This window comes from Cricetulus griseus (assembly GCF_003668045.3).
Source record: "Cricetulus griseus strain 17A/GY chromosome 1 unlocalized genomic scaffold, alternate assembly CriGri-PICRH-1.0 chr1_1, whole genome shotgun sequence".
NCBI classification, from domain to species: domain Eukaryota; kingdom Metazoa; phylum Chordata; class Mammalia; order Rodentia; family Cricetidae; genus Cricetulus; species Cricetulus griseus.
Window position 1 is genome coordinate 103375941 of NW_023276807.1, and position 12317 is coordinate 103388257.

The window sequence follows — 12317 nt, forward strand, 5'->3', positions numbered from 1 at the left end:
ATTCTGTTTTATAACAAATTCAGATGATTCAGATGGTTGGAACATTTATCAGCACCAGTGTTACTAATCTGGGAAGACACATCAACATTATGGAAAGGAGCTTAGTTTAGAAAAGACATTTTCAAAAAAAAAAAAAAAATCCACCTTTTAGGATTCTACCTGTTTCATGTTCTTTTCCCTCTTCACTATTGCCATAGTTGGTAATTTTTTCTTGTTGTTTTACTTTGTGGGTACACTTCAGAGTTTTATTCCTAGACATGTAGTTCTTAATGATGCAGTCTGTAACTTCAACTATTCTGGTCTACACATTACAACTTTGCTTTTTAGCTGTTGGTTCAGAGGCATGAATCCTCATGGTCAGGTCCATTGTCAGCTGCTTAGTGTAACTATTCACTTATTGGATATAAAGACTTCTAAACTGTCAGAACCTCAAATTGTGGGGCCAGGAAGGAGATTTTCTTCTGGAATGTTCATTAAGCTTACAGTGAGAGTTGATACTTTCATCTAAAGATGAAATTTTAAACCCTTCTTTCCCAAATTTGTCTATCTGAAGGAGAACAAATATCATGTATTGGTCATTTATGTAGAATACTCAATTTATCTAGTGGGGCTGTTCTTCTAAATCAGAGGTTTGCCATCCAGTGCCTGTGGGTCTTCAGCAGGCCATCCCACAATTTCATTGATTGATTGATTGATTTCAACAGAGCTTTTTTTGGTGTATCCTTGGCTGTCCTAGAACTTGCTCTGTAGCTCAGGCTGGCTTTGAACTCTGCTTCTGCCTCCCAAGTGCTAGGATTAAAGATGTGCACCACCACCGCCTGCTTTTTTTTTCCCCCAATGATTTTATTTTTATTACTTTAATTATGTGTAGGCATGTATCTGCATGTGGGTATGTATACAGGAGTCAAGTGTCCACAGAGGTCAACTGCATCAATCCCCCAGAGCTGGAGTTACAAACATTTAAGCCACCATTATAATGTTGGTGCTGGTAACTGAACTCATGTCCTCTGGAAGAGCAGCAAGTGTGCTTATCTGCTGCGCCATCTCTGAGCCCCTACGATTTTCTTTTTCTTTTTGGTTTTTCGAGACAGGGTTTCTCTGTGTAGCTTTGGAGCCTATTCTAGCACTTGCTCTGTAGACCAAGCTGGCCTTGAACTCACAGAGATCCGCCTGCCTCTGCCTCCCCAGTCCTGGGACTAAAGGGGTGCACCACCAATGCCCAGCTTACAATTTTCTTTTCTGATGCTTTCCTTTCCTTTTTTTTTTTTTTTTTTTTTTTTTTGAGATAGGTCTCACACTTAAGGCTTAAGCAATCCACTTTAGTTTCCTGAGTCCTTGCTCTCCAGGGTTTATTCCCGAGTTCATCTACATATGCACACTACCATGCCAGGTCATTCGACCATTTTCTAGATCCAGTTGGCTTCTGGGATGGACATATGATAAAGTAAGGGTCTCTCCTCATTAAAAGCATTCACTTCACTTTGACGGTAAAACAGACCCTTTGGTGTGTGTTATTGAAGCCATGTAAGAATTCATAGATTATGATATTTAGGAACAAATAGTGCACAATGTAGACCATTAAAGCAGTCCAGAGAGTAAGGAAGGTCCATGGTCATCTTAAGCAAGGGAGCTGTTATACACTGAAAAATTGCCCCCCCTGCTTATTCTCTCTCTCTCTCTCTCTCTCTCTCTCTCTCTCTCTCTCTCTCTCTCTCTCTGTGTGTGTGTGTGTGTGTGTGTGTGTGTGGTGTTGGTCAAAGTCTTGGCTATTATTGCCTATGTTCCTGTGTTGAATTTGCTATCTTTCTGCCTCCCAAGTTGCTGGGATTGTAGGTAAATAGCTGTGATTGTAAGCATGTGCCACCTTACCCAACTATTATTACATTAAGGAATTATTAAACTGTAGTAGAGTAGCTGTAAACAGAAAAGAGAGTGCTCAGTGCTAAGGAATTGTACCCAACAGTAAGATGTGGTGTTACCTACTTTTAATCTTGGGAGTTTGAGGCCAGTGTGTGCTAAAGACTTTTTTTTTTTTTTTAATGTAGACAGGGTGTTTTCATGTATGTAGCCTGCCTCTGCTTCCTGAGTGCTGGGATTAAAGGCATGTACCACCATCCCTGGCTAAAGCCTTTTTTTTTTTTTTTCTGTTTTTCTTTTCCTTTTATTATTATTTTTTACTTTTTAAGATTGTATTTATTTATTATGTATACAACATTCTGCTTCCATGTATATCTGCACACCAGAAATAGGGCACCAGATCTCATATCGGATGGTTGTGAGCCACCATGTGGTTGCTGGGAATTGAACTCACGACCTCTGGAAGAGCAGCCGGTGCTCTTAACCTCTGAGCCATCTCTCCAGCCCCTTCTTTTTCTATTTTTTTTTAAAGAAAAAAAATGGTTTTAATAAAATGCCAGTGTATATCAATTTAGGGAAAAAAACTATATTGAGAATACTCTAGATGACATGAGCAATTCATATATACACTAGCAAAATAAGACATTCCATACTGTTTCTCAAACATTTAAGTCCATCAGTATTGTTTCTGAACCCATTTTTATCTTGGGTCCTAATGTTTGGACTTATAATCAGTTCCTAGCTTATTGCATGGTTCAGAATGACGTTTAAGAACGATCCCATTGGGGCTGGAGAGATGGCTCAGTAGATAAGAGTACTGACTGTTCTTCCAGAGGATTTGGGTTCAGTTCTCATCACCTACATGGCAGCTCACAACTGCCTATATCTCCAGTTTCAGAGAACTCAACATCTTCACACAGATACATGCAGGCAAAACATGAGTGCACACTAAATAAAAATAATTAGTAATATTAAAAAATTGCTTGGTGACTGAAGACTATCTTTAAAACAAATGCCAAGGGATTTATTTGAAAGGACCCATTCTCCTCAAGGCTGGAGATCAAGCCTATGGAGAAGATAGAATTATAGCCAGTAGAGCAGGTAAATGGGAGCAATCTGGGGTGGGGTACAAGAAAGCAGAGTGGTGGGTGGATATACAGTAGAAGAGTGGTTTCCCAGAACTGTCCAGGGCACAGCTGATGGTTCAGCAGATCCTTTGGACAAGGGCTTCCTTTTATGTATGGTTTGGGCCCAGGCAACTCCAAGCCGTTTTATAGAATGAAGGTTAGCTAGTCTGTCACTGCTGAGGGATCTTAGTGGAGACATGGGTGGGGCTTAGGGAGAAGGCAGGCTATAGATTGGGATATAGATTCATGTTTGAAAACTCTAGCTACACTGCTACTTCCTAAGTCCAGAGCTAGAGAAAGCACACATTGTCAAATACTACAGAAGCTGTGTCCTTTACACACCTGGCTATAGAGAAAATGCAGTCTATGCTAATCTGTGTAGACAATGCAAGGTGTTTTCCAGGAGCCTGCCAACACTTTTGTCTTGCAGATCCTGAAAGGAAAGCCTTTCCTTCCTACTGTCTCTCTAGTGCCCTCTACTGACAAGTCTTAATTTCTTACTGGTAACAGAATTGCAGAGTAGCTTTGTTTTTACCATGGTACAAAGGTCAAAACCATGCTTTTATTTATTTTGGTGTTTTTTGGTTGTTTTTGGTTTTTTGATGCAGGGTTTCTCTGTGTAGCCTTGGGTGTTCTGGAACTCAATGTTTTAGATCAGGCTGTCCTGGAATGCAGAGCTCAGCTTTGCCACTTCTGAGTGCTGGAATTAGAGGTGTGCACCACTATGCCCGATATTTGCTTGCTTTTTAAGGATAGTTTATAGAGTCAGGACAGTGGTGGCGCTTGCCTTTAATCCCAGCACTTGGGAGGCAGAGGCAGGTGGATCTCAGTGAGTTCAAGGCCAGCTTGTTCTACAAATTGAGTTCTAGGACAGCCAGGACTGTTTACATAGAGAAACCCTGTCTGGAAAAAAAAACCCAAAAGTATAGTTTATAGAATACCCTGTAAAAGGGCAGTAGGCTGGGCAATAACTAGAGGAGGATGTGGAAGTTTTGGGATGTAAGTCCAGAAGCATCATATTTATGACACCTGGCTCTTTTCACTGAGTAAGCAGAAAGAGTGGCTGAAGCCAAGAGGCATATGACTGCAGCCAGCATGAGAAAATGTTAGCAGGAAGATGTGACAATTAACAGTTCATTGCCTCTTGGCTGCACAGTTACCCATTGTTCTACATGTAGCATTTGATGTGTACTCTACTGATATGTCTCTTTTTGTCGGTAGTGGGTTTGTAGGACTTGCAAGTGGAAGATGCTTCTGTTCTCAATTCCTCTGTACCTTCTCTGGATTTCATTAGAATCACTATGGCAGCATTATGGCAAATTCTTTGGGTGTATTAGCTGGTTTCACTGAAGAGACCAGCAGCACTTTCCACAGGCACTGGATTCCACCAGTGTCATAGAAGGTGACCTAAATTTTTGAGACAGGGTAGCTGATTCTGGCCTCAAACTCCTGGGTTCGAGTGATCCTTCTGCCTCTGCCTCCTATGTAGCTGGTGTTAGAAGCATATAAAAGGAAGATAGCTTTCTGTTAAATTTTGCCAGGTATGGTGACATAAGCCTGAATGCTCATGACAGGGAGGATGAGGTGGGTTCAAGGGTAGCCCTGCAAGTTTCATCTGCATCCCAAAGGATAGTTTTTTACTTACCAGTTCCCTTATGGTATTTAAGCAGATTCCTGTTCTGGGGCTATAGCTGCCTGTCTCCAATGATGTCTGAATCTTAGTAGGGCTGGAATATTTTTTTAATTAATTAATTTATTTATTGGTTTTTTGAAACAGGGTTTCTCTCTGTAACCACTCTAGTGGTCCTGAAACTCACTCTATATAGAAGGCTAGCTCTGTAAACCAGCCTCTGCCTCTTGAGTGCTGGGATTAAAGGTGTGTGCCACCACCGACTAGCAGGAACTCTTTACAGATTCTTCATGAGTGGTTGGTGAAACGGCTCAGTGGATAAAGTGCTTGCTGTGTAAGCATGAGGACCTGGGTTCAGATCCCAAGCATATATAAAATAAGAAACAAAAAACAGGTGCTGGGAGAGTAGAAACAGGCATCTCTCAGGGGCTTCCTGGCCAGATAGTCTAGCTGAAATGATGAACTCTAGACCCAGTGATAGAGCCTGTTTCAGGGCGAACAAGGTGGCTCAGTGGCTAAAAGTACTTCTGCCAAGTCTTACAACCTTAATTGTAAGGAGCCACATGGTAGAAAGAGCAAACCAAGTCTTGTAAGTTGTCTTTTGACCTCCACATTTGTGCCATCTCACACTTACACAAAGAATATAATAAACAACCAAAAACCTGTTTCACAAAAACAGGATGGGTACTGATACAGGAAAACATCCAACTTCTGGCCTCTGTGTGTTCACACAAGGGTGAGTGCACCCTCGTGTAGACTTGCATGCATAGGTACACATCACACACAGAGAATATTAATGTGAATAATAAGCACCAATGTTTTATCCTTGAACATTCTGCCTCAGGTCTACAGATAGTGGCTGCTCCTGTATTTACTCCTGTATCTACTGATCCTGTTCTTTACTAGGTATCAGCTAACACTTTTAACATATTGTGTGGCCCCTGCTCAGATTCTTTTTGTTTTGTTTTGTTTGAGACAGGATTTCTCTGTGTAGCCCTCTATGTCCTGAAAGTCCCTATGTAGAGTAGACTGGCTAGGAAACTCTCAGAGGTCCACTTGTTTTTGCCTCCTGAGTGCCTGGATTAAAGAGGTGTGCCACCATGCCTAGCCACCTAAGATTTTTGTTGCAATCTCTTGTCTTTTCACTGGACAACCTGGCTACTTAGCAAGTTCCAGGGCAGCTAGAGCTACACAGAGAGACCCTGCCTATAAACAAACAAATAAAAATATTTATCTTCCAGTGAGCACAAATTGCCAGAGGAGAGAAGCAATTTTTTTGTTTTGTTTTGTTTTTTGTATTTCTGAGACAGGATATCTGTCTGCCTCTGCCCCCTGAGTGCTGGAATTAAAAGTCTCCCCACCCCCTCCAGCCCCCCCCTGGGACACCCCCTCACCCCATGGAGAAGCATTATTTTAATAGACTTTACTTTTAGGTTCTTGCAAAAGTAAGCAGAAAGTAGGAAGCTAGTCTCTTCCTCCCCATAACCTCAGACACCCACTCACCTACCCTATAGTTGGAATTATTCAGTGTGCAACATTTTCAGATTGGTTTCTTTAGCTTAGTATATGTATTTACAATTCTGCCTGTCCTTTTCATGGCTTGATAGCTCATTTCTTCTAAGCATTGTATATTTCTTGTGTGGACCAATCTTTGTATTCATTCACCTGCTGAAGTACATCTTGATTGCTTCAGGTTTTAGTATTATGAAAGCTGTTGTAAATATATGTGAGTGGGGACAAAGAAGATGGCTCAGTGGTTAAGAGCACTGGTTGCTCTTGAAGATGACCCAGGTTGGGTTCCCAGAACCCACATGGATGACAGCTCAAACCCACCTATAAGTCTAATTTGAAGGGATCTGATGCCTTCTTTTAACTTTCTTGGGTACTGGGAATATACGTAGTACATGCAGGCAAAGTACCCCTACACATAAAAATAAATAAAAATCTATGAATAGGTTTTTGTGTATATATATGTAAACTTTCAGTTCATTTGATAAATACTAAAGAGCATAGTTGTTGGATCTAATGGTTAGTGTTTGGTTTATTTTGTAAGAAATTCAAAACTGTCTTCCCAAATGGTTGTGCCACTCTGCATGCTTACTAGCATTTGGTCGTATTCTGGATTTTGTTGTGGCTTCTTTTGGAGGTGGGGTAAACATCTCTGGAAAACTTCAGTTGAAGAGGAAGAAGACAGTAGTAAGAGGTGGGTGAAAATGCAGTCAAGATGAGATGAATGGCCTCAAGAGATGGCTCAGCAGTTAAGAGGACCTTGCAGAGGATCCAAGTTGGCATCCATGTCAGATGTTCACAACTGACCTCTAACCAACTCCAGAGCTATCAGATGCCTTGGCCTCTTTAGGAATCTGCAGTTGTATGCACATACCCACACACAAAAACAATACTCATTTACATAACACAAATCTTTAGAGAGAGAGAGAAAGAGAGGGGGATGAGACCTGAACAGTTGTGTTCTAAAGGAAAAGAAGGAAAAGCTGATGCCTTTTAAAAGTGGGGGAAGGATCTGGTGGTCATGGCACACTCCTTTAATCCCAGCACTGGGGAGGCAGAGGCAGGTGGATCTCCATGAATTTAAGGCCAACCTGGTCTACAGAGTAGCCAGATCAACACAAAGAAACTAAAAACTCTGTTTCGAAAAAAACAACAACAAAAAGTGGTGGAAGGTAGGATTAGACTATGTGGGTGATGATGGGAATGTAGCTGGCACATATCCTGGTAGTAGTAGTAGCCAGAGAACAGCAAGTAAAAGACAGTGGGCTGGAATCCTGGGAAACACAGTGCCAAATAGTTTCCCAAACAGAGTGTTAGCCCTTCAACAACACTCATGCTTCTATTCTCCTGTAAGTGTCTGCTTTGTGAACTCCCAGGCTACTTAACTCCGCTGCCTTCTTTCCCTAGTACTCCTTGTGTACCTAGATCCTTGGCCCTTACCTGTGCCCTGTGATGAAGGTTCCTGGATCTTCTTTCATTTTGAATGAAAGACCATAATGTTTTCCAACAACCAAGTGCTATCTGTGGCCATTATTTTCAGAGGGCTTGGCAAGCCTCTCTGATGTGGCTGACCTTGGACCAAATGCTGCCCTCTGACCAGGAGAGTGATGGAAATGGTGCACATGAATGACTTGTGACTTGCAGGTTTCCAGGCAGCAAAGACCTTGAAGTATTTCCAGGTGTTTGCTGTGCTGTCAGATGATAGAATAGAGATACTGGATCATTTCCAAGGCTACTGAGATGATTTTCTTCTGGATAAGCTCTGTCAGATTGAACAGTAATAGACTTTAAATGAAGCAGTTACATTTATAGAGGAAACTATGTTAGTAATAATTACATACATGCTTTTTAAAAACTTGTTCTGGAACATATTAGAAAAAAAACCTGAAAGTCAGGAGTACTTAGAAGACTGAGACCTGGAGGATTACAAGTTTCAGCCAATTTAGCGACATCTTATTTCAAAAGAAAAAAAGGATGGGTGTGATGACTCATGCCAGCATTGGGGAGGTAGAGGTAGGTAGATATCTGTGAATTTAAGACCAGCCTGGTCTACATAGCTAGTTCCAGGGCTATGTTCAAGAATACATAGAGAAACCCTGTCTCCAAGAAAGGGGATGGGGAAGAGAGGTAGGTAAGAAGGAAGGAAGAAAAAGAAAGGGTTGTACATTTGCCTGGCTATTGTGTCAAATCCTGAGTTTGATTACCAGTACCTCACAAGAGAGGGAGAGAGGGAAACCAGGGATAGTGGCATATGACTATTATCATATACCTGTTACCCCAATATTTAGGAGATAGAGACAGGAGGATTTGAAGCCAGCCTTGGCTTTGTGAGACACTGTCTCAAAAGTAAAACAAAACAACACACAAAAAGAAAAAAAGGGGTACTAAAATAATACATTTTGGAATCAGTAATGTAAGGTTATTTGAGTTTCCAGAGAACAACCTTGAAGTCTGTCAATTTCTGTGTATTCTGTAAAATTGCAGAAATTACTGTTACAAAACAGCAATTTTGTAGCTAAATTCTTGATTCTGTTACTAGGGGTTTTTTGTAAGTATGGAAGGATTCAGTTTTTGTTTAGTAATTATTTCCTAAGCAGTGCTTTTTGCTCACAGAAACTACTTGTGCTTGAGTTCTGGGAAAGAAGTGAGGAAGGTGCAGACAGGTATTGTAGTGAGGCAGTGATCCCTTTGTGAGATGGTGCATAAAGTGCATTAAGCTGGAAGACAAGACTACACATTCTGATACTACTGCATATTTTAGTCCCTTCAGTGGGTATCAGGTTCCTTGTAGTTCTAAAATCATTAAGTGTCCAATAAGAAAATAGATATGTAAAGGAGGATACTTTGTATGACGATAAATGTGTCGATATATATAAAGTTGTAGTAATTAGGTAAAGGAAGCATGTGTTAGGAGTAAGGAGCAAAACTTACAGGAGAAAAGAAACCACAGCAGGAAGAAGAGGATTGTCCTTTGCGTCTGATAAAGACGGGAGATTGGTGTTTCAGAGTGAGAGATGATAAGTACTAAAGCAAGGCAAGGACAACAAAAAGACTCAGCTAGTAAAGGGGCTGGCTAAACTGCAAAGCTTAGATGAGAACTGACTCCTGTTGGAAGTCCTCTGGCCTCAACACATGCTATGGCACACATGTGGTACACAAACCCCCCCCCCAAACAAATAAATGTTAAAAAATTATTTTTAAGCAAAGAGAGAAAACCAGTCCTGAATGGAATAGGAATGTGTAACTGTCCATTTTAACCCAATAATTAACTGTGTTAAAAGGAGAACTCCCAACTGTTTGAGAGCCTTGTAAGTCTTACATGATGCCTTGCTGAGGACTCAGTTGTTTTAGTAAATGGAGTCACAGAAAGGGTTTGAAGTAGCAACTGTTATGGTTACATGCATTGTGAGCCAGCCCTGTACAGTTGGAGGTGAAGTGGAAGAAGAGATCTGAGGATTAATGTGGATGGATATATGGAGTAGCTATTCTAACCCAGGATGAATATGTTGGGCTAGCCCTTTCCAAGGCTTTATAGTTTGCCATTCTCATCTGGGTAGATCTGACTTTTATAGTGAACATCCACCAATATGAACCATGTTCTATATTACTGGAAAAGTCTTAGCAGTCAAGTGTAGAAGATTTTAAATTATATTAAGGATTTTTTTCTGATAGAATTATATTAGAACTCAGTATCAGATATATAGAACCCCCCACATATTAACAAATAAACCATACTTAAGTATTTATCAAAGAAGAAACCAAAAGTGAAATGTGGCCAGGTGTGGTGGTACATGTGTTTGATCCCAACCCTCAGGAGGCAGAGGTAGGTGGAAGAATCTTTGATTTTGAGACCAAAGGTTGGTCTAACACAGAAAGACTCAGCCTTGGCCGGGCGTTGGTGGCCAGAGTTTGAGGCCAGCCTGGCCTACAGAGTGAGTTCCCAGACAGGCTCCAAAGCAATACAGAGAAACCCTGTCTCAAAAATAACTTAAAAACAAACAAACAAACAAAAAATGGGGGGGTGGGACAAACAAAAGGATGAAATTTAAAATTATTTTTAACTAAAGGAGAATTAAAAACACATCAAAAATATTTATATCTAATGTAGAGATGGAAATATATATGACTAATAATCTGTGTTATACAAGAGGAAGGGCTTAATGACCTAAGTTTCCACGTTAACAAAGTAGAAAATGCTTGCAGTCACTAATATCTGAAGTTTTCAGAAAGTGAAAATAACATAGAAGTGTAACCCTAATGAAAATAGAAATTCCCCACAGAAACCCATGGAATCAAAGCTAATTCATTTAGGAGTAATCAGACTGATAAACACACTGGACCATAGAAGATGCAAGGACATACATAAGCACAAGGAGAGATATGTGCACTTACATGTATAAGCTATAGTTGATGTTAGAAATCATTCTCAATAACTACACTACGTTATTCATTGACACAGGGTTTTTCAGCCAAACCCAGATCCCCTGTTTCTTCCTACCCATGCTGGAATTGCAGGTGGCCCACCACACCCACCCAGCATTTACATGGGCTTATGGGGATCCAAACTCTGGTCTCTGTGCTTGCACAGCAAATGCTTAAACACTGGTCAATCTCCTTAGCCTCAGTTCTGTAACTTTCAAATCATTTGTACTCAGTTATATATTCAACTGCATCCATCTTCCTTAGTATCTTATTCATGAACACCAAATACAAGCTCTACATTAGATATTGCAGCTCGTGAGAACATCTAAGCTGACCTTTGGTTCTTGCCACTGGTCTAACTTTTCTTGTCCCTTGGGATTCCCATGTTGTAGTTAGTCATTGACACTTTAGGCCCTTGGGGGTCCCACCTTGCTCTTCTGTATTGTATTCACGGAAGTATAAGCTACCTCCTCTTCACTCAGAACTGCCTGTAGCAGCACTGCTTATGTCACTTCCCCATAGAGTTGATTTTTCCTACAGTAAAATTTCTTTTTAAGATGGATATTGGATCATGTCTCCTTGTGGCTGGTATATCATTTCTGACAAATGCCCACTTGCTGCAGAAGCTTTAGCTCCTTGGCTGTGTTCATGATAGCCATAGGCATATTCAGATGTGTGTATTGCTTCCTCAGCATGCTTTTGCTCCTCTTTCAGGCCTGCAAGTTGTTTCCTTTGGGTTTCTGCTTTGCTCTTTTCTACATACCACTCCTGGTAGCTCAAACCTGTAGTCTGAACTACTTGGGAGCCCAGGATTTTGAGGCCATTTTGAGTAATACAGAAAGATTCCATCTTAAAAACAAAAACAAAGGCTAAGAAACCTCCGCCTGTGGCTCTGAGTTTGTTTGTTCAATGTCTTTTAGAAGAACAGAGCCTCTGTTCTTTGAATTTCATTCTTGTCTCTCCTAAAAAGATGGTCCAGAGTAGAGATTTCAGATGTGTATTTTTCAGAATTTTGTATTTTCTTCCTGACCCATCTTTTTGTCTCAGGCCTCACTTCTGGCTCAGCAACAGTCCTGTACGCTCTTTTCTGCAGTCTGGGGCTGGTGCTCTCTTTGGCTCTTTCTTCAGCCCCTGCTGTCTTTGTGCTTGTTCTACATTAAGTACAGGTAACCTCGATAAGTACTTCCTGATGGAGGCCTTCATTGCAGCCTGAATGAAAGAACACGCTTTCCAGCACCAGCACTCTATCAGTTGTTCCTAAAGTACATTTTTTTTTTTACTTACATCTTTTTTATTTGTTCGTTTTTAAGCCCATGTTTTTAAGATAGGTTCTACCCCAGACTGGCCCAAAATGCTTCTGCCTCAGCCTCAGTCTCAGCCTCAGCCTCAGCCTCAGAGTGTTAGGATTGTAGCCAGCATTCCAAGCTCTGATCTTTGTTTTTGCTTTGGTGAGGACATTAGCTCTTACAGACAGAGATCTTTGCCTACTCACTGCTGTGCTCTGTGCCCAGGCATGTGGTGGGACGTCTAGTGAGTACTGGTTGAGCATCCCTGATATCTGAAATAAGTTTTAAGTATCAGTATGACACTGATAGAGTTCCTTTACCTGACCTCACCTAATGGTTGCAGTCATACTGCCAGTCCACTTAAAACTATGAATGGAATGACACTGGCTTCTTTGTGTGGTATATCTGAAACAAATCTTCATAGTAATAAATTTTGGGCCTGCCCTAAGATTATTTTAATATATATACAAATATCCTAGTGTCTGA

The 12317-nt window shown here is 40.9% G+C and overlaps 1 protein-coding gene across 3 annotated transcripts in view; it reads left to right on the forward strand.

Annotated features, from left to right (window-relative positions):
• Positions 1-12317, forward strand: part of Fam193a (family with sequence similarity 193 member A) — a 116276-nt gene that overhangs the window by 19409 nt on the left and 84550 nt on the right. The gene's annotated exons all lie outside the window — the stretch shown is intronic.